This window comes from Oncorhynchus mykiss, chromosome 3, assembly GCF_057628025.1.
Source record: "Oncorhynchus mykiss isolate SJ-2025 chromosome 3, ASM5762802v1, whole genome shotgun sequence".
Taxonomy (NCBI): Eukaryota; Metazoa; Chordata; class Actinopteri; order Salmoniformes; family Salmonidae; genus Oncorhynchus; species Oncorhynchus mykiss.
The window spans coordinates 70,532,589-70,556,248 of record NC_143024.1 but is presented as its reverse complement, the minus strand read 5'-3'; the positions used below and the strand labels follow the sequence as shown (position 1 = coordinate 70,556,248).

Sequence of the window (23,660 nt, the reverse complement as noted above, 5' to 3'; positions counted from 1 at the left end):
GAAGAGCAGAAAAAGTCTGTCCCATGACGCCAGATCAATGTCTGTGCTCATGGGGCGGGCCAATGACTTAGTTAACTTCTAAGGGAATTGGGTTCCCTTACATTAACCAGTTGCATCTCTAGGGGCGCTATTTCATTTTTGGATAAAAAACGTTCCCGTTTTAAGCGCGATATTTTGTCACGAAAAGATGCTTGACTATGCATATAGTCAGAAAGAAAACACTCTGAAGTTTCAGAATCTGCAAAGATTTTGTCTGTAAGTGCCCCAGAACTCATTCTACAGGCGAAACCAAGATGATACGTCAAACAGGAAATGAGCAGAATTTCTGAAGCTCTGTTTTCTAATGTCTCCTTATATGGCTGTGAATGCGACAGGAATAAGCTTAGACCTTCTGCCGTTTCCCCAAGATGTCGGCAGCATTGTGACGTATTTGTAGGCATATCATTGGAAGATTGACCATAAGAGACTACATTTTCCAAGTGTCCGCCTGGTGTCCTGCGTCGAAACTGGTGCGCAAAGCCATGTGCAAGTATTTTTCCATTTGATTGAGAGGGGAAACCATGCTTCCACGAACGATATATCATCGAAGAGATATGTGAAAAACACCTTGAGGATTGATTCTAAACAACGTTTGCCATGTTTTCAGTCGATATTATGGAGTTAATTTGGAAAAAAGTTTGCGTTTTGAGGACTGAATTTTCATTTTTTTCAAATGTGATGTACAAAACGGAGCTATTTCTAATACACAGAGAATCTTTTTGGAAAAACTGAGCATCTGCTATCTAACTGAGAGTCTCCTCATTGAAAACATCTGAAGTTCTTCAAAGGTAAATGATTTTATTTGAAGGCTTTTATGTTTTTGTTGAAATGTTGCGTGCTGGATGCTAACGCTAATGCTAACGCTAAATGCTATGCTAGCTAGCTACTTTTACACAAATGATTGTTTTCCTATGGTTGAGAAGCATATTTTGAAAATCTGAGATGACAGTGTTGTTTACAAAAGGCTAAGCTTGAGAGATGGCATATTTATTTCATTTCATTTGCGATTTTCATGAATAGTTAACGTTGTGTTATGCTAATGAGCTTGCTGATAGATTTACACAATCCTGGATACAGGGGTTTTTTCATAGCTAAACGTGACGCAGAAAACGGAGCGATTTGTCCTAAACAAATAATCTTTCAGGAAAAACTGAACATTTGCTATCTGAGAGTCTCCTCATTGAAAACATCTGAAGTTCTTCAAAGGTAAATGATTTTATTTGAATGCTTTTCTGTTTTTTTGTGTAAATGTTGCCAGCTGAATGCTAATGCTAAATGCTACGCTAAATGCTACGTTAGCCATCAATACTGTTACACAAATGCTTGTTTTGCAATGGTTGAGAAGCATATTTTGAAAATCTGAGATGACAGTGTTGTTAACAAAAGGCTAAGCTTGAGAGCTAGCATATTTATTTCATTTCATTTGCGATTTTCATGAATAGTTAACGTTGCGTTATGCTAATGAGCTTGAGTCTGTATTCACGATCCCAGATCCGGGATGGGGAGATCAGAAAGGTTAAACAGTTTAAAATCACATTACATAATTTCACAAATAGTTTCATCTTTACTCATTTTATACAACAATTAGATGCAAGCCTCATAACTGAGACTCTTGTATAAACAGAGTTATGGTAATGTGGCTATATTGTCTCTCATGTGTTTCACAAACATTAAAGGAAATGGACTGGTCGTAGCTGGATTCTTCCCCAAACGTGTACACCTTCTCCAAAACATGTACATTGTTCAGTTCTCAAGTTCTATGCTGGAGAAGAGGTTCCTGTGTTCTCCTGTGAAAACTTACTCTCTCTTATACTCTGGCCATGAGGAGAGAACTCCTCAAGGAATGTATGACCTGCCTAACAAAGCCTGTTGTTAGGGGGTGAGAGAGAGAGGGGGATGGTGCAGAGAGAGGGGGATGGTACTCGCTATCCCCAGAGAGGGCAATGTCATGACAGCCTACAATAGGCTGCTCCTTACTTCAAACAGATAAGCAAGACCAAACAAGGAAACACACAACATCATGGTTCCCCTAGTTTCCCTAAAGCACCAGCAGTGAGCTGTTGCCAGAATTCAAAGTGTCATCAAAGTCCTCACACATCAAACACCATAATTGGTTCTTTACCATCCTATTGCAAATGAGGGGAGACAGGTGCACACTGTTGTTTCGCTGCATCAGTCAGTCAGTCAGGCTGCTGATTTGCCTTTTCAGAGAGAGAGGGGCCATCGTCACCTCGCCAACATCCCTGACAAGCAATAGGATTACTCCGAGATGTAATTAAGAGCTCGACAGGGAAACAGCTTTTGACACACTCAGATAGGATTCCTACGTACACCTTCCAGATATTTCCCCATTAATGCCCAAACGGTGAAGTGCAACGCACACCTTGAGTCATGTTAGATGACTTCGCTTCAATTGTTATGGTGTTAATTTATTCTGGGTTTGTGAGGGTTCCATACTGCTTGACTTGAGGGCAATTACTTATTCGCTGCAGCAAACCAATTACCTAATGCAAATTATTACAGTATATATGGCAAGAGGAAGATAGTCATTCTAGACAGTGGCAGATATAAGAGCCGTTCAAAGCTCTTAAGAGGCATGGGATCTGGTGAATAGCTCAAAATACACATCATAGGTCTTTCATACCAAATAGTAACAACCAATAGAGCCAATGAATGTACCAATAATAAGCGTACAAGTATTACGTTATTGTAAACAAACTCTATCTGTTAAGCAATCTTTGCACATATGCAAAGAGTTTCTAGTTCATTTCCTAGTTAGTGAGCCGCTACCACCCAGCACTCTGTTCAATAATTCAAGGTAATAACACAACATGGGTCTGGGTTTTATAACTAGCAGCCTGATCCATCTGACCCATATCTCAACAGCCCTAGTCTCTTTCCTCCATGGCACCCAGCAAGGAAAACACAAGGAAGGAGTACCTTGAAGTCCTCGAGCGAAGCTCTCAGCGAGCAAACATGACCTTATGGGATCATTACGAACTACAAATACTCATAGTCTAAACCGGTCTAGTAGAAACAGTCCATCCCCAGGGGTTACTCCTCCACTAGCAGACAAGACTTCACAACATAGACTGCAACAATAACTAGAGGGCCGGTCGGATAATGGTCAGGGATGATCTAATAGAGGACTATTGCTTTTTCAGAACTGCATTTGATTGCTCTATCATCCAATGTTTGTTTTTTCATACTCGCTTCACACTTTTCCAATTGTTAGCTATTTCCCTCTCCTCTTTTGCTCTCTCTCACTCTCTCTTTCTCTGTCGGTCTGTCTGTCTGTCTGCCTGTGTCTCTCTCTTGGTCTGTCTGTCTCTCTCTGTCTGTCTTTCTGTCTGTCTCACTATCTTGGTCAATAGGAGCTGTGTCTTCAGAGCTACTCATCGTCATCGTAATGACCCCCCGAGGGACTTGAGGGTCTGTCTGACAGTCTCAGTCTGTCTGTCTTTAATGCTGCCGGACTGTTTTCTGGAGGAGGAGGTCACCGCTAATGGATTCAGTATGCAGTATGCTGACTGAAGAGCCCCTTGTTAAAAATAGAACAGCAGAGCAGAGACCTCCACATCCAAATCAGGAGGCATTATTACACAGACCTTCTTCACTGGATGGGTAGCAGAAGCCAGTCTGGATAGCAGGAACCAATCTAGCAGTTAGTGCTAGACTTGTTTGGCGAAGTGGATATATCCAGATGGGAGTTGCAGGTTGGCATTTATTGGGATGAATCTTGTCCTGTAGGCAGCTTTGTAGGATGGTCACTAGATGGCACAGCCACAAAGTCATAACATCTGATTTTAAACCAAATCCTAACATTAACCACACTGCTAACCTTATGCCTAACCTTAAGTTAAGACCAAAAAGCTAATTTTAGTTTTCATGATTTTCTATGATAAAACCAATTTTGACTTTGCAGCTGGCCTATCTAGCGGTAACCTCTCAGCTCTGCCTCAGGACAAGATTTTATCGCAATAATAAATGTCACCCTGCATAGGAGTTTACACTAACTGTGTTATTAGCAATGTATATTTGTTCAAACACATCTGGAAGAAATTGTAAAACTGTCACTTGAAACTACAATTCAATTTTAAATTCAATACTATCCTTAAATTTCAATATTGAGTAACTCACAGTTGTATAGGCTTAGACAGGTCTGAAGAATATTGTGTCTAAGCGAGCTGGGAACATTGACAACCTAGGAAGGAAGCTGCTCTCTCAATGATCAGATTCTAATGTCCTGTTGTTTATAATGAGTGTCAGTGTCTAGTCTAGACAGTCTCCTAATTCAGGCCTGAAATGTGTCCTTTTCTAAAGCCATCCCATCCAGACCTGAGAGCCACTGTATCCTCCATTAATTATCTGTCACACAGAGCTGTTATATTATATTCAACACTGATGACTCAGAACTGCATCCTCCCTTCTCTCCTCTCCGTGTACTTCCCTGTTGATTAAAAATAAATCTAACAGTCATTGGAATCCATTAGAATCATGTCTGTCCTGTCATCTGCCTGCCATGTGGGTACCCCATCTTACGTCCCTCCAGATTGGGTAGTTTCCATTATGGTAATGAACAGTCATCTTGTCGGGAAAAGGTTGTTACAAAAAAGGACTTCATCTGGATACACTGTCAGTCTATCATGATATAAATTACTTGTTAGTTTAGTTACAAAATTAAAGATGACAGTGGCTAAATTAACATAGCTTTTTTCGACTACCCTTTAACCTTGACAATGGCCTCTTTCCCAGAGATATACAGTATTAACCAATGTGCGTTGCAGTAGATACAATTCAACAGCGGTGATACTTAATACGACCTGTCATAGAAAAATGATCAGAACCCATTTTCTAGCCTTCAATATTAGCACACCACTGTTTCAATCTATTGTGTTATTTTGTCTGCACTTCTATGACAAAATGTACAATGATACTGATGTCCTCATATTCACCATTTAGTGTTTGGTTGTATGGTAGTCGTTATGGTGATCTCTTACTCTTTTTATGGTGATGGTGATGGTGATCTCTTATGGTGATGGTTATGGTAATCTCTTACTCTTTCATAATGTCATTTTTCAAATAAATTGAACACATATTTAGAGGTAAACTTTTATGCAACTGTAAATCATTGTAAAGATCATCATAATGTTGGTTGTATAATTCCAGATTTTCTGAAATGTTGCTATTATCTGACATACTATTTAGAGATAGATCTCGAGGCATTATATATTACACAAAATAAGTTATGTCAATGGTATTTTCCTTTAGTGTTCGACATGCACCTCCATTATTAAAGAGCAACTGCCCCTAAAAAGCAACTAATCCCTTATAAAACGGCCTATGTGACATCGATATGAGTCAGAAATATTTATTCTAGTGTCAAAATTGACTATAAAGTGTGAATAGGATAATTTTGGTGTCACGCCCTGACCTTAGAGATCCTTTATTTGAAATAATGGCAGGAGACAAGAGCCTGACATGGAAGCAGGCGGAACCAGCGAAGCCGGGACAGCAACAAAGTCTGGGAAGAAGGCCACAGAAATCCCAATTCATTTTTTGGGGGGCACATGGAGCAGTCAGCGGAGCCGAGGAGTGAACCAGAGCCAGTCTGGGAGAAGAGGGAGAATTTGGAGGAGAGAGAAATGGGAGAGTTGTTGAGTTGGTGGAGGATACACGCCATTTGCCCTAAGGAACGTGTTGTCAGTTTGGTGCCACCTGAGTCAGCTCCCTGTACTCGTCCTGAGAAGTGTGTTAAAGTTCCGTTACAATTGATGCCGGCTATACGCACCAGGTCTCCAGTGCGTCTCCACAACCCAGTACGTCCTGTGCCAGCTCCTCGCTCTTGTCGTGTGAAGTGTGTTAAAGTTCCGGGACAATTGATGCTGGCTATACGCACCAGGTCTCCAGTGCGTCTCCACAACCCAGTACGTCCTGTGCCAGCTCTTCGCACTCGCTTTGAGGAGCGTGTTATCTTTCCGGTACAATGTGTGCCGGTTCTACGCACCGTGTCTCCAGTGTGCCTCCACAGCCCGGTACACGTTGTGCCAGCTCTACGCTCCAGACCTCCAGTGCGCCTCCACAGCCCAGTACGTCCTGTGCCGGCTCCACGCACCAGGCCGCCTGTGCGTCTCCCCAGGCCGCCTGTGCGTCTCCCCAGCCCGGTACGCCCTGTGCCAGCTCCACGCACCAGGCCTCCAGTGCCTCTCCCCAGCCTGGTATGCCCTGTGCCAGCTCCACGCACCAGGCCTCCAGCGACAGTCTGCAGTCTAGAGCCTCCAGCAACGGTCTGCAGTCCAGAGCCTCCAGCGATCTTGTTGTGGGATCTTGTCTGTGTCTAGTTGCCTGCGAGCACTACATTAGTTTCACGTTTCGTTTTGCGCTTTATTGTTTTCTGTGAGTTTCATCCAATAAACATGTGGAACTCTTAGCACGCTGCGCCTTGGTCCATTTATTCTTCAGACGAACGTGACATTTGGTCATAAAGTCAGTCTCATCTAAAATGGCGTTTTGAACCTCAGTGCGCCTCAACGAGTTAATTAAGGTTGGGCTTGGATTACAATTATATCAACAACTCATGCCCCCTTTTGCTAAGCTCCACGTGCAAATCACCCCTCCGCCCACTTCGCTTCCCTTCATTGTTGTTTCATCACCCCCAAAAGCGTTCATAGGATCACAGGCCCTATACCGATCGACCATGACTCCACAGCCAAAGTTATATGGTTTGCATGCCCTGCCAAATGACTATTGTATGTGGTCGGAATAGGTGCTTGGAGTTAGTTGGTCCCCAAGTCTGCACCAGTAATGCTAGATTGGTGGTGGTGAGTATAACCAAATAAACTTAAGCAATAAGGCACGAGGGGGTGTGGTATATGGCCAATTTACCACAGCTAAGGGTTGTTCTTAGGCACAACACATCGAGGTTACTGGTTACCAATGTAATTAGAGCGGTATAAATAAATGTTTTGTCATACCCATGGTATACGGTCTACGATATACGATATACAATGGCTGTCAGCCAATCAGCATTCAGAGCTCAAACCACCCAGTTTATAATGGAATATAATGACCTCTCCGGTATAGTGTAGCTAACGTTGGAGTTAGATAACATTTTCGGCAGGCCAGCTAACATTAGCGAGCGAGGCAGTTTAGCTAACGTTAGCGTAGCTAGATAACCAGCTAGCTAGGTACCTCATTACAACGAGGTACCTCATTACAAGTTAGGTTAAATCCAATTTTATTGGTTGCATACACATAGTTTGAAGATGTTATTGTGGGTGTAGCGAAATGCTTATGTTGCTACAACAGGGCAGTAATACCTAACAATACAAAACAATACACACAAATCCAAAACATAAAATAAAGGACTAAAATAAATATAGAAATTTTAGAACAACCAATGTCAGATTCTGGAATATAAATATATATGCGTTTGATGGTGTGGATAGACATTATGGGCAGTATATGAATAGAAAAGGTGTTTACAGCAGTAGTTCTATAGGATGAGCCTTGATTAGAATGCAGTATATACATATGAAGTGCGTAAAACAGTATGGAAACATTATTAAAGTGACCAGTGTTCAATTACTATGGACATAGTGCAGCAGTCTCTAAGGTGCAGGGCTGAGTACCGGGTGGTTGCCAGCTAGTAACAATGACTAAAGTTCAGGGTAGGATATTGGGCATAGGCCGGTTAGTGGTGACTATTTAACAGATGGTCTGGATATAGAAGAAGTTTTTCAGTCTCTCGGTCCAAGCTTTGATGCACCGTTACTGTCTCCGCCTTCTAGATGGTAGTGGGTTGAACAGGCCATGGCTCTAGTGACGTCCTTGATGATGGCCTTCCTGTGACACCAGGTGCTGTAGATGTCCTGGAGGGCAGGGAGTGTGCCCCCGGTGATGCGTTAGGCTGACCGCACCACCCTCTGGAGAGCCCTGCGGTTCGTTCATTGTGTATTGTCTAGATACTGCTGGTTATGTAACGTTATCATTTTATAATGCTAGTGAGGCAGGCTAGGTAGCTATTGTTAGCCTACAAGTTCGATTTGCAAGTTAGTCTGTAGCTCATACAAGTGTATTCTGTATTGTCTAAGGCAAAACGAAATAAGGGATGCAGCTATGGTGGTAGCTAGCTCCCGTCTGAGTCTGACTAATACAGTGTACCATGAGCAACAAACCGTAATGGCGTCACCGGCCTGAATCTAATCCAATCTGGAAGTACAGTCAGTCTACATTTGTAAAGCATAGAATTAGGGTTTCCACTAGTTACCACAGCCACAAAGTAAAAAATTGGTTACAGTAAGATTTCATGAAAACAAAAAATGTTTGGTCCCATTTTAAGGTTAGGGTTAGGCATAAGGTTAGCAGGGTGACTAAGGTGAGGGTTAAGGTTAGGCTTAAAACTACATTGTAAGAAGATAATGACTTTGCGGCCAGAATGACTTTGTGGCTGTGGTAACTAGTGACGACCTAGAATTAGTTCGACCCATGTTATGTGAAAAATTTTATTAAAAATTCTTGGTTTGATAAACTAGTAGCTTAATTACTCAGCCACGCAGATACACGTAGTAGAGTCATTTTTGTTGTGAAGTACATTACTGAAAAGCTATGTCCTTTCTTTAGAACAAAATGTAATTCACTACTTGGTTGTGTATTGTTTCACCTCGTCACCGGCCCTCCCAGTCAACACCACCTCATAAGATGAGGAAGTACATTGTTTATGAGGATTGCCTGCTGCAGTTGTTCAAAGATGTCCAGTTTGCAGCCGAACATGCAACATAGACAAGACCAGCAAGGGGACCAGGACACTTGAATCAGGTTGGTAACATTTGACCTGGTCAAAGGTCAAAACAGTTTGGAGTTTTGTCCCAATTCACCTTCATAACCTAGCCTGGTGGAACCAGCCTGATCACCGTTTACCTTTCTATTTCACTTCACATATGATATCTGACGTGAAATAGAAAGGTGAATGTAGCGATCAGGTTGGTTCCACCATGCTAATCATAATCACCATTGATAATGTAATCAGTGATCTGTTTGTGTGTAACCGACCAGTATCTTTGATGAGGGGCCAGGAGCTGATCTATGCTGTTATGCCCATCAATGGAGCGCTGGCAAAGACCTTAACTCCAGCCTCACATCTTGCCCGCTCACCAACAGTTGTCTATGGGGAGACCAGAATTTGCATTCTTCTCATATTACTCTGTAGGCTACTGACCTATTTAAAGCTTCCTCTGGCATCTCCCCATACATCTGCCTGTAGTTATTGAACTCAACTTCCAGGAGGTTTGTTGGTTGTGATTGAGTGGGGGAAACAGCTGCGGTCAAGGTTCTGACAGATGGGTGTGTCTTGGTGGTGGCAACACCCACATCAAACCACACCACCAAGTCAACTCACTTTTAACTTCTGTCATGGCCACCAGAATTTCTTGAGGAGCAAGCCAAAAAACAAGGCCAAATCAGCAGATGCATTTCCCCTTTAACATCTCATTTATGGTAACATTGAATCATCAGATATATATTATTAAAGGTGTGATATGCAGAAATCACTCTGCTATTTCCTGTTTGATAAAATTCTAGTAGTTCGCCTCACTTCAGTTTATTTGGCAAAACAAGCAATGTGTAGTGTAGAGAATCATTGTACCATCTAAACCGCATATATTTTCAAATACCAAAACCATTGTATTTTCAGCTTTTTGCAGATGGTGTACAAAACTGGAATTGAAATATGTAAAAATGAAATATAATAACTGGAAGCATAGAAATAGTGCACAGAGAACATATTTGCACCTTCTTAGACTTACTTTCAATGAGAATGACAGATCTATAACTAACATTTCTATGTGAATTTGGTCAGGTTGCCCAAAAGTTACACATTGCAGCTTTAAGGTTTTTATTAGGATGTCTTATATTAGAGAATTCCTGTTTGATCGATTGTTCTGTATAATTGCCAGTGTATCTTCAGTGTGCCACCAGTGTACCTCTACAGATGGTTTTGTAATTACCAGTGTACCACCAGTGTCCCTCTATAGAAGGTTGAATAATTACCAGTGTACCACCAGTGTGCCTCTATAAATGGTTGAATAATTACCAGTGTACCACCTCTACACAGGGACAGGGATAGATGAACAAGGCTGAGCTCCAAGAGCTGCAATCAGAGGGGTATTCTACAAAGCAGGATCAATTAATTAGCCAGCTAACTTTGATAAACAACCAGAGAAAAATATGTATTTTCTGGTTCATAATAAAAGTGTTGTTGGTTGTTGAGTAGACCATGCCCATTTCAAGCTTATATTTCAGAATATTTTGGCAAGTTAGTGGGCTAACTCATTGATGTTGCTTTGTAGTTTACCCCTCAGGATGTTCCTTTCTTAGTCATCCCAACAAAATAAGACAGGATCATGAATATGCAGCAGTAGGAAGGGAGGATCCCCTCCAGGCCAGAGAAAAGACACCATTAAGCTCTGATAATTATATCCTCTTTTCCTCAGAACAATAGAGAGCATGGCGTTGAAGTTAGGATCACCTTCTACTTAAATACCTCCAACCATACCCTTGCCTTAACCACTCACTAACTTGCTTAATGTAAATATCACACATTTTGCAATTCTGAGAATATACCATTGATTTATCTGGCTGTGTAATACGACCAATGTGATCGTTCGTTGTGAGTTCATGTTGGATATCAAGCTCTTTCACTCAAACATGCCGCTGGGTTATTTCATTCATGAAAGCAACAACAATCAATAAACAACAACAAAATCCTGAATAAAGAAGATTAACGCCATTACAAACACTCTTATTATATTACAGCATTATCGTGAGTATGCTGGACTAGGTAGAATGACTTGATTTAAATGCATTGAATATGAAATTACACCGCTGCTTATGGCTGGTGAAGGTGATCCTTAATATGGTATAATGGCCTTAGGAAGCCAGCATCATGCATAGTATTGATTCAATTACATCAACAGCCCTGTCCAGTTCATGGAATAATGTCCATTAGTCAAAATCTGGCAGAGTAAACATTGTGCAGAGCTGCATTTTTACATGTTTGTTTATTAGCTCATTCCCTTGTATGTGCAACACAGGCTGTGTATGTACGATTGGTTGTTTATTTTTCAGGTTTTCCCTACATCACACTAAATTGTTGTCATTATCTGTTGGATTCAATACCGCTGATAATAAGGAGGACTACCACTGTTTTGCAGTCTAGGAGGTTGACTGTGTGCTCTCTCTCTCTCTCTCTCTCTCTCTCTCTCTCTCTCATAATTATTACTGTTTAGTTTGATTTGAAAAGTGGTCTTGAGAGCGGATGGTTCCAAATCCTTCAGAATAATTGGCTGCAGCCTGTTGTAAGGGAAAAAATACATTTACACTGAAAAGCACCTATTATGATTACAGTATGCAGCCAGCTTGCCTTGCCCTGAGAATTTTAAAGTATGGGTCTTTCTGCAAGTTACTTATCCAACTTCCAATGACTTTCATCGAATAAGGAGTTGAAAAGTGACCTTTCATACATAAATTATAGATCCCAACTGAACCATGGTATCCCAACAATGTCTGACAATCCTCTCTGTCTGACTGTCTGTTTCTATCCTCCATTCCTTCATCCCTCCATCCAAGCCTTTTTCTTTTCCCTGCCGGTCCCGATCTTTGTCTGACTCTGTTTCCATCACTCCATCATTCTATCCCTCCATCCCATTATCTCTTTCCCTTGCTGATATCTCTATCTATCTGTCTGTTTGTCTGTAGCTATCCTGCTGCCATCAGTTAATGAAGCTCAGGCTGGGGCTCTGCACCTGTGGAGCTCTGCTCAACCAATCTGGAGGATAGAGGTCCCCATGTGGTAGACGGAGAGGGGATTTGGGATTTCAGAACCATGGACTGGGATTCAGAGACAGCTCTATTACTGCACTGTCTGTAAGCCTCATCTTCAAACACTAGTAATTTTGACTCATGCTAGCCTCAAATATTCAGTTGAGATCTTTTGAATTCAATCCAAATGTGTTTTGGAGAATGGACATCACACAGACTCAAGTTTATATTTAAGGCTGTACACTCTTAGAAAAAAAGGGTCCCCCATAGGAGAACCCTTTCTGGTTCCAGGTAGAACTATTTTGGGTTCCATGTAGAACAGTCCGGGGACAGGGTTTTACATGGAACCCAAAATGGTTCTACCTGGAACTAAAAGGGTTCTACCTGGAACCAAAAAGGGTTCTTCAAAGGGTTCAGCTAAACAGCTAAAGAACCATTTTCGGTTCTAGCACCTTTTTTCCTAAGAGTCTAATCAATTGAACATGGTTAGTTTCAAGAGATAAGCCAACAAATAAGATCATTCTTACAATGCAAGAATACCGGGTTGGATTCATGGACTCAAAAAAAATATGTTTACAGTGAGAATATAAGAAACTCAACTACAGCAATTCACAATTCAACTGCGCAAAAACAATGTTGTGGCCTATGCCAGAACTCAAGTAACCAGTTTTTATTAAATAGGGTTTCATTCTCTCTGGAACTGAAACCTGAAAGGCCTACCTCAGAATGCATTGCCTCCCTGTTTTGTCTTTTAATGTCTGTCTCAATATTTACAAGAGAGAGTGTGCGAGGAGATGAGACCACAGTATTACACCTATACCATGAGGCAGGTAAGAGTTGAAACGTTGAGGAGGGAGAGAGAAAGAGAGAGAGAGAGAGAGAGAGAGAGAGAGAGAGAGAGAGAGAGAGAGAGAGAGAGAGAGAGAGAGAGAGAGAGAGAGAGAGAGAGAGAGAGAGAGAGAGAGAGAGAGAGAGAGAGAGAGAGAGAGAGAGAGAGAGAGAGAGAGAGAGAGAGAGAGAGAGAGAGAGAGAGAGAGAGAGAGAGAGAGAGAGAGAGAGAGAGAGAGAGAGAGAGAGAGAGAGAGAGAGAGAGAGAGAGAGAGAGAGAGAGAGAGAGAGAGAGAGAGAGAGAGAGAGAGAGAGAGAGAGAGAGAGAGAGAGAGAGAGAGAGAGAGAGAGAGAGAGAGAGAGAGAGAGAGAGATGAGCTTTCTCCCATCAGAATTCTGTCAGTGTTTACATGAGCGGTGCCCTGGCCACCATCTTGAAGTCTCATCCCAGGTATTAGCCTGACTATCACTTCAGTGTTTGGTCAGGTCCCTTCATCAGCACCTCATTACCTGCTGTCAATGTTTATGTGACCTGAACGGGAATGTGCAGATTCATTACTGAGAGAGGTACTCTCTCTCTTTCTCTCTCTCTCTTTACCGACCGCTTCTCTCCCTCGCTCTCATTCTTTCGCTTTATCTCTCTCATTCTGTCAATTCCCCCTTTCTTGCTCTCTGAGAGGTTCTCTCTTTCTTTCTCTCTCTTTTTCTTTATGGCTGAAATCACTGGGCGTTTCTGAGGGATTGAGAGAAAAATTAGGCAAACATGGGAGCATTCTCTCTGCCTGCATAGACCTTGTTTGCAGACCTTTCCTGAATTTGGAAGTGTTCCGTTAGAATCACCTCAGAATAGTGTTGTCAGAACAGAATCAGAACTATAAGAACAAAAGTTTAGAACATCTGTGTGCTCACAGGAATAAGCTGAATGCTTATCACTCCATGACACATTCCAAGCACCTGGAATTGGATGCTAAAATATCCTCTCACTGCAAAAAAAGGATTTCAAATTAACTACATGCATTTTTATGATGTTACTTTGTGTCTATTTCCAACTAGAAAAATGAATTGTGGTGTTATATGGAGGTGCCTGTTTGAATGGCCCATTGTTCACATTTACCTCCACAAAGCCCTAAATATAGAAGCAGGATTCTTCATACGCTTCATGTAATTAGGGCAGAATAATTACTCTCTCAAAGCAATCAACATGTTGACACCGGCTCCATCTATGCTCTGTCCCAAATGGTACCCCGTTTCCTATAAAGTGTGCTACTTTGACCTCGGCCCATAGGGCTCTAGTCGAAAGTAGTACACTTTATAGGGAATAGCGTGCAATTTGGGAAGCAACCATAGTCAGCACAATCAGGGTGTGAAAACAGACTTATTATGTGAGGAGGGAATATCATATTTGCATGAGAAATGAATGAAAGTGAGCCAAGTTTTTCATGTAGTGTAGGGATACCTTACCTGCAGCCGAGTTCTCTCTGTAGGAATGCCTTACCTGCAGCCAAGTTCTCTCTGTAGGAATGCCTTACCTGCAGCCAAGTTCTCTCTGTAGGAATGCCTTACCTGCAGCCGAGTTCTCTCTGTAGGAATGCCTTACCTGCAGCCGAGTTCTCTCTGTAGGAATGCCTTACCTGCAGCCAAGTTCTCTCTGTAGGAATACCTTACCTGCAGCCGAGTTCTCTCTGTAGGAATACCTTACCTGCAGCCAAGTTCTCTCTGTAGGAATTCCTTACCTGCAGCCGAGTTCTCTCTGTAGGAATACCTTACCTGCAGCCAAGTTCTCTCTGTAGGAATGCCTTACCTGCAGCCGAGTTCTCTCTGTAGGAATGCCTTACCTGCAGCCAAGTTCTCTCTGTAGGAATGCTTAGTGTATGTAAACTTCTGACCCACTGGAATTGTGATACAGTGAATTATAAGTGAAATAATATGTCTGTAAACAATTGTTGGCCTACAAACCTGACTCAGGTACACCAGCTCTGTCAGGAGGAATGGTCCAAAATTCACCCAACTTATTGTGGGAAGCTTGTGGAAGGCTACCTGAAACGTTTGACCCAAGTTAAACAATATAAAGGCAATGCTATCAAATACTAATTGAGTGTATGTAAACTTCTGACCCACTGGGAATGTGATGAAAGAAATAATAGCTGAAATAAGTCATTCTCTCCACTATTATTCTGACATTTCACATTCTCAAAATAAATTGGTGATTCTAACTGACCTAAGACAGGGGATTTTTACTAGGATTAACTTCTTGACGCTACAAATCCCTGTAGTGAGATATTTTCCATCTGCAACCGCTGGATAGCATAGCGCAACAGTCAAATAATATTACTAGAAAATATTAATATTCATGAAATCACAAGTGCAATATTTTGAAACACAGCTTATCCTTTTGTAAATCACCATGTCATCTCAGTGAAAGCAATCCAAGCGTTTGTGTAAGTTTATCGATAGCCCAGCATAGCATTATGTACACTTAGCATCAGGAAGCTTGGTCACGAAAATCAGAAAAGCAATCAAATTAACCGTTTGCCTTGGATGATCTTCAGATGTTTTCACTCACGAGACTGCCAGTTACACAGCAAATGTTCCTTTTGTTCCATAAAGATTATTTTTATACCCAAAATACCGACGTTTGCTTGCAATATCAGTTCTGTTATACCCACAGACAATATTCTTACAGTTTTGGGAACTTTAGAGTGTTTTCTATCCTAATCGGTCAATTCTATGCATATTCTAGCATCTGGTCATGAGAAATAGGCCGTTTACTTTGGGAACGTTATTTTTCCAAACATAAAAATAGTGTCCCCTAACTTCAAGAGGTTAAATGTCAGGAATTGTGAAAAACTGAGTTTAAATGTCTTTGGCTAAGGTGTATGTAAACTTCCAACTTCAACTGCAGACTCGGCCAGGGAGAGGTTGAAAATGTCAGTGAAGACACTTGCCAGTTGGTCCGCACATTCTTTGAGTACACGTCCTGGTAATCCATCTGGCCCCGCGGCTTTGTGAATGTTGACCTGTTTAAAGGTCTTGCTCACATCGGCTATGGAGAGCGTGATCTCACAGTCGTCCGGAACAGCTGGTCCTCTCATGCATGCTTCAGTGTTGCTTGCCTCAAAGTGAGCATGAAAGGCATTTAGCTCATCTAGTAGGCTCGCGTCACGGAGCAGCTCACGGCTGGGTTTCCCTTTTTGGTCCGTAAAAGTTTTCAAGCCCTGCCACATCTGACGAGCGTCAGAGCCGGTGTAGTAGGATTCAACCTTAGTCATGCATTTACTCTTTGCCTGTTTGATGGTTCGTCAGAGGGCATAACGGGATTTCTTATAAGCGCCCAGATTAGTGTCCTGCTCCTCGAAACTTGCAGCTCTAACCTTTAGTTCGGTGCGGATGTTGCCTGTAATCCATGGCTTCTGGTTGGGAAATGTACGTACGGTCACTGTGGGGACGTTGTCGTCGATGCACTTATTGTTGAAGCCGGTGTCGCTTTGTAAAACAGAGTCAGTATAGTACAGTCAACATTAAAAGATCCCAGCTTTTTGAGAAAGTACAGTCTCTGTTGACTCTTTTTGTAGATCAGGTCTGTACATTTACTCCACTGAAGCTTATTGTCCAAAAGGACACCCAGATATTTGTATTCCTCTACAATATCTATGTTTTGACCTTTTGAGGTAGGTGTTGTATGCTTCCTGAGTCTATGCACATCTCTTTGGTCTTGTTGGTACTAAGGAACAAGTGTCACACCACTCTACAAAGTTATTTAGGACTGGGTCATGGTGTTCCTCATCATCATGCAACAGGCTGATCAAGGTAGTGTCATCCGCAAACTTAACGTGGTGTCTGTCAGGATGGGAACAAGTACAACTATTAGCGTACCAGAAAGTTAAAATACTCTCTTACATTGAGAGTATTTAAACTTTTTGTATTGTTTGTTGGTTTGGAAATACCACTGTCAACCAGAGAAATATGCTGAGATGGATTATCACCACAGCAAGCAAGGTAATTGGAGTCAAACAGAGAGGCCTGGATGAGATATTTAAGGTCAGGGCCCTCCGCAAGGCTCACAAAATAATTTTAGACCCAAGACACCCTCTGTACCCGGACTTTGAACTACTCCCCTCTGGGCGCAGGTATAGGGCACCCCTCAGCAGGAAAAACAGAACTAGACAATCATTTGTGCCAGATGTGATATCCCTCCTAAATAGCTCTGGCTAATGTTCCTATCAAACCAGTAAGGCCAACAGGCTAGTCTCTTTTTATTTGTATGTAACTGTTATGAAAGTTGCCATGTAAATTTGTTTTGCATTTAAACACCACTTTCAACGTGTACATGACACTGCAACAAAATGTCCCAATGGGGACAATAAAGTCAGTAAAAAAATGTTAGGTAAAACAAATGTAAGTTTGCCTGCATTAAAGTCCCCGGCCACCAGGAGCACCGCTTCTGGATGACCATTTTCTTGTTTGTTTATGGCCTTATACAGCTCGTTGAGTGCGGTCTTAGTGCCAGCATCAGTTTGTAGTGGTAAATAGAGGGCTATGAATAATGTAGATGAGAACTCTCTTGGTAGATAGTGTGGTCTACAGCTTATCATGAGCTATTTTACATAAGGCAAGCAATACCTTGAGACTTCTTTAATATTAGACATTGCGCACCAGCAGTTATTGACAAATAGACACACATATCCCCGCCACTCGTCTTACCAGACGTAGCTGCTCTGTCCTGCTGAAAAACGGAGAAGCCAGCCAGCTCTATATTATCTGTGTTGTGGTTCAGCCAAGTCTCGGTAAGACCTAAGATATTACAGTTTTTAATGTCCTGTTGGTAGGATAGTCTTAATCGTAGATAGTGCAGCTTGTTTTCCATTGATTGTACGTTGGCCAATAATTCGGAGGGAAGTGATGGTTTACCTACTCGTCGTCAAACTCTTACAAGGCACCCTGCTCTCCTCCCCCTTTTCTCCGTCTTTTCTTCATGCTGATGATGTGGATTTGGGCCTTGTCTCGACAAAGCAGTATATCCTTCCAGATCTTCATCCTGTTCGAGGTGAGTAATTGCTGTTCTGATGTCCAGAAGCTCTTTTTGGTCTTAAGAGACGGTAGCGGCAACATTATGTTCAAAATGAGTTACAAACAATGTGGAAAAAACTAACAAAATTGCACAGTTGGTTAAGAGCCCATAAAACGTCAGCCATCCCTTCCGGCGCCATTATAAATAAAGATGTCCACCATTGTTCCTGCACCCAAGAAAGCAAAGGTAACTGAACTAAATGACTATTGCCCCATTGCACTCACTTCTGTCATCATGAAGTGCTTTGAGAGGCTAGTTAAGGATCATATCAACCCAACCTTACCTGACACCCTAGACCCACTTCAATTTGCATATTGCCCCAATAGATCCACAGACGAAGCAATTGCCATCACACTGCACACTGCCCTATCCCATCTGGACAAGAGGAATACCTATGAAAGAATTCTGCTGATTGACTAGAGCTCAACCTTCAACACCATAGTACCCTGCAAGCTCATCATTAAGCTTGGGGCCTGGGTCTGAAAACTGCCCTATGCAACTGGGTTCTGGACTCCCTGACGGGCCGCCCCAGGTGGTGAAGGTAGGAAACAACACCTCCACTATACTGATCTTCAACACAGCCCCCTCCTGTACTCTCTGTTCAACCATGACTGAGTGGCCACGCACGCCTCCAACACAATCATCAAGTTTGTAGACGACACAACAGCAGGAGGCCTGAATACTAACAATGACGAGACAGCCTATAGGGAGGAAGTGAGGACCCTGGCGGAGTGGTGCCAGGAAAATAACCTCCCCCTCAACGTCAACAAAACGAAGGAGCTGATCGTGGAATTCAGGAGACAGCAGAGGGAGCACGCCCACATCCACATCGATAGGACCGCAGTGGAGAAGGTGAAAAGCTTAAAGTTCCTCTGCGTACACATCACTGACAAGCTCAAATGGTCCACCCACACAGACAGTGTGGTGAAGAAGGCACTTCAACCTTAGAAGGCTGAAGAAATTTGGCTTGGCCCGTAAGACACCGCAAGATTCACCATTCAGAGCCTCCAGTCGGTCTGCATCACCGCCTGGTATGAGAACTGCCCTCCCCGCAAACCGCAGGGCTCTACAGAGGGTGGTGCGGTTACTCAACCCTGCACCTTAGAGGCTGCTGCCTTATGTACTGTACATAAACATTGAATCACTGGTCACTTTAATAATGTTTACATACTGTTTTACTCATTTCATATGTAATGTATATAGTGTATTCTACAGTATTGTAGTCAATGCCACTCCAACATTGCTAGCCCTAATATTTATATATTTCTTAATTTAATTTTTTTACTTTGAGATTTGTGTGTATTGTTGTGAATTGTTAGATAGCTAGGAGCTAGGAACACAAGAATTTCATGACACCCGCAATAACAACTGCTAAATATGTGTATGTGACCAATCAAATTGGATTTTTTTGAAGTTCTCTCTAGGAACACTTTACCTGCAGCCAAGCTCTCTGTAGGAATACCTTACCACAAGACTGACTGCTTCCAAGTCTAACAAATGCACGAGGAGAAGAGAAGCATCACATGTGAGGAAGAAAACACAGTCAAGATGTTTGTCAAATTTCTTTTTAATCATTTTTATAGCCATTGACTCGTCTCCTGAAGTGATCATCAGTAAACCATATAGGGAAAACATTCTTTCCAAATTGGAATTCTAAAGTGGGAAAGATAGAATTCAATTTATTTTGGGCAAGACATCCTCTCCATGCATTCTCTCCTGAGACTGTATGCTCTCTGCTTCGCTGGAACAGCATAGTTTTCTTATCAGCTGTATTTCCTCCCGCCGTTTTCAAACTGCACACCCCGGCACTCCATCAATTCCCTTTGACAGCTGGGACAAATGGGAACAATAGGGAGAAGGTTTTCAGATTCATTGGAAGTCAGGCTCATATTCATTTCCATACATAAATATTTCACTCCTCTCCAAGGTTGCCTTCCCAGGGAGTGATTGTCTGACAGTCCTCCAGGACTGGAATGGTCGTACACTTCCTTTTATACCTGGTGGGGGTCAGGGTACAAGAGTGTAGTGGTCATACCAGATCATTTAATTTCAAGTATGTGCTGTTAGCTGGGAATTTAATAGTGACCCTTCTCCTGACAGCTTTAACATAGAGACACACACACAAGCATGCACACACTCACACTCGTAATCACGAAACACGCACACGCACACACAAACACAACACACACCAGGCACATACAACAAATACAGCATAGCTCAACCATGACCCTTTGCCCTTTCCGTCTCTAAAGTGCCCTTTTGTTTTGGGTAAAAAACTAAAAATGAGATACCGTTTTTGTCGTTGTTCTGAACCCACTGCCTGCAAGTTATCGTTAAATTCATGTTAAATATCTCATTTAATTAGCCATTAAGATGTTCTATTGCTTTTATGTAACTAAATAGTCAGTCATAATTGCTCAACGAGTCTGTGACCGTGGTTGCGGATATTTTTGTTGTTGTGGGGGGGGGGGGTGCTCTGTCTTTTGTTTGCTCACCTGTCCCCCTAAAAGGTCTGTGCACGGCTCTGACACATACACACACACACACAATAACTATTTAATTTACAACGACATTCAAAAGAAAATACACAGTCCAAAAGGTATGTGGGCCCCTCCCCCCTTGAAAATTCAATAGAAAAAAAAATCTGCACAAGCCAAGGTTCACCCAAGGCTAGAGTATAAACATATCCTTAAATGTTCCATCAGAATAAAAGAATGTCAGGATCTTGTTTTTCTAAAAATAAGGAATGTGGTTTGTGTGATAATGACTTACTTTAAAACATGTAATGTTTAAGAACACAGGAGTGACCCTGCTATAGTGGGAGCACTACCACAGTCAACATCTATACCAATGTCTCCAAAGGTGAGGAATGGCTACACAATCCAGCTCTGAGTGCTTGGAGAGACAATCAACAGTATAATGGTTAATTTTACAACTGTATTTTTGTGGATGGCAATACATTTCTCCTCAGAATGTCAGTACATTTCATAATTTATGTGGGAATCATTTATGTGGGAAACAGCCTAAGTCCCTGTTGAACATAACTGGTCAATAACAAATGAGTCAGAATAAAGAGTTTTGTTTTCCTAGGGGTAAACTTCATTGGGATACGCAACTAAGAAATGTATTTCCACTGTGCTAGGAGAGACGTGGAAGCCAGGGGAGCAGATGTAGAAAACAAGAGTTTGCAGCTAGAGTTGGATTTGTCTTATTTGGCGCCAAAGAATGTGTTATTTTAAGTATTTCGTTTCTTTGTCGATGTTTCTCGTTCAAAGCCTCATTGAATGATTTATTTTTGAAACAGATGGTAGTTAATATTTTCGTACACATTCAGTTTGCATATTCAAAGCATCTGAAGATAGAACGTGCATCACATGCTTTCTATTCCCTGTAAGGACAGTTTAGCTGTGTCTATTCCCTGTGTAAACCAGTTTAGCTGCATTCGAAAACAGTTTTATTTAGCCAGTATAAATAGCTACGTTATAATGGGGCTTCAATGTGGTAATGGCTTTCTGGCAATGCAATATGCTATTAGACAGAGGCACATTTCTGATCATCAACTTAGCATGTCTTGCTGCCTCAAAGCATTGTGGGCGATCAATAAAGGGCAGCCGTTAGCCTACTGGTAAATAGCGTTGGGCCAATAACTGAAAAGTTGCTGGTTTCGAATCCCCGAGCTGACTAGATGAAAAATCTGTTGGTGTGTCCTTGAGTAAGGCACCTAACCCTAATTCTTCCTGTAAGTCGCTCTGGCTAAGAGCGTCTGCTTAATGACAAAAATGTAAGGTGACTTTGAAATCCCATGAACATGTTATCTGCTCTTTTTCTCTGAATTAATTGCTGTGATAATAGGGAGTTAGAATTGCCTAGATTGGTAATGTGGACCAATCCTGAGATAATTACAGAATCAGTTTGCTGAATATGTATTTTTGAATATGTCTGCGTCCCAAATTCACACCATATTCCCTACTTAGTGCACTATTTTTGACCAGAGCCCAACAGGGAACTATATAGAGAATAGGGTTCTATTTAGGACACGCTCTGTCTTTTTCTTGTTACTACATGAGGGGATATATTTATTTATTTCTGCAGGGAGAAGACGTGACTTTAAACAAAGAGGATGGATTTAATATGGCTTTTATACTCTTTTAGGATAACATTCAAACAAAACGTCTAGCAAAGTGATAAGAGCTAATGTGGAATGATTTACAGTATTAGAATTAGTTTCAGCGTTTCAGTTTCATTGTATTGTTCAACATGCCAATGTTATGTGAATACAGGATCCAAGCATGAAGGATGAAAAGGTGTTACAATCAACATAAATTTGGAACATATTTTCAGTATCATAATAAGAACATAGTACTTAGTAAAAATAAAAAAAATCTCCCATATACAGTATATTAGCATTTAATAGTATAGCATAGAAATACCAGTGTGTGTCAGTTTCCTGATTGCATTAATATCCATGACCTCCTGAAATATAGAACTTACTGGGCTAAATGACATACAGATTCCTATCCTTGCTTTACATAATAACAGGTCAGTATCTGGAGAAGCAATCATATGATTGAAAAGGGAACCATGGAAAATGGCCATGGATGGAGATTTATGTTTTGGTCTAACCAATTTCTTCCCCACGTCTTCCTTTATTCTGTTCTTCACACATTTTCAGATATCAGGTGATACTGACCTTTACCCTTACCTTGACCCTCACCCCCATTGGAAGAAATTCTAAGGTGAGTGTACCTATAAATAATATATGGTAAATCATTGAAATACAATTTTCAACATGATACTTACAGTTTAACTAGCGACATAATTACTGTATATGTGAGTAATGAGTTTTCTCACAGTTTCAAGACCCTATCCACTAGCCTCAGTTAGTCATCACAGAAGAATATTGTGTTAAATCCGGAAATTGATGTTCAGGGTTATGCATTTAAAATGTCCCCACAGTCTGTGGTTCCTCCATTTTAATTACAAATGTGAAATTTTCTCAGGTGGTTTCCCAAGCTTGAACTATGTTAATAAGTGAAATTCATAGCTATACCCTCTCTATGCATTAAATGTAGATGCAAAATGTAAATGATTTCATGACATGTAAAGATAACATTAATTTAAATCCTTACAGATGAGATGCAAAGGACTCTGTACACATTAGTAATAACATGTTGAAAATTGTATTTCAATGATTTACAACTACCAAAGTTACACTACTTACAATGTCAATACAGTATCCTTGACAATGTCATATTTTCTCTAAAAGTATGTTTTGCATGTCAAATCTAATTTAAGCAAAGCTCAAGCAAGAAGTACTTCCATCCCTTGACGACCAATAGTCACACTGTGATTTCCAAACGACTGTGCTTTGAATGGAAGGCTCTAAGGAACTCCATCACCCCCCCATGCAGAAATGTCATTGTGTGGTAGTTATTACAGTTGAGACTCAAAAACGCTTTTGTTCACTTGCCAAATGTAAATGCCATATCAAATCCTTGGAGACTGTGAGCGTGTCTGTAATGTGGAGGAATACGGGGTTTAAATCCTGCTCATAAATCCAACTTAATTCCACTGTATAATCAATACTCTGCAATAGAACGTTTCCACACAAATGTGTTCCTGTTAATCTTTTAATACAGACTAAACCATCTCACAAGAAAGAACAACGTCTTCGTCGTCCCCTTTGTGTTGACTGAATGTGTAATAATCTTTCAAATTGGATAGACTATCATTAAGACTTAAGTATACTTACCATCAGTAGGAACCATAGTGGATATGAGTAGGCCTAAGTTTCCCCAATGTTAGGCAGATCCTAACACTGGTTAATTAATGGCAATTGAGTTCCCGAAATGTAAATTTTTTTATTTATTAGTTTTCATTTACAAACACAATGATTAAAAAAGTATTT

General features: G+C 41.3%; 1 long non-coding RNA gene across 2 annotated transcripts in view; it reads left to right on the top strand.

Moving 5' to 3' along the window:
• Positions 1 to 266: 266 nt before the first annotated feature.
• Positions 267 to 23,660, top strand: part of LOC149984666 (uncharacterized) — a 158,842-nt gene continuing 135,448 nt past the window's right edge. Inside the window, exons 1-3 of one of the 2 annotated variants that reach the window (XR_016494798.1) lie at positions 267 to 827; positions 1,184 to 1,245; positions 3,414 to 4,528. This is a non-coding gene — a long non-coding RNA (uncharacterized LOC149984666). Of the gene's footprint in view, positions 828 to 1,183; positions 1,246 to 3,413; positions 4,529 to 23,660 lie in introns of those variants that run through there. The other variant, XR_016494799.1, reaches the window with a different exon arrangement.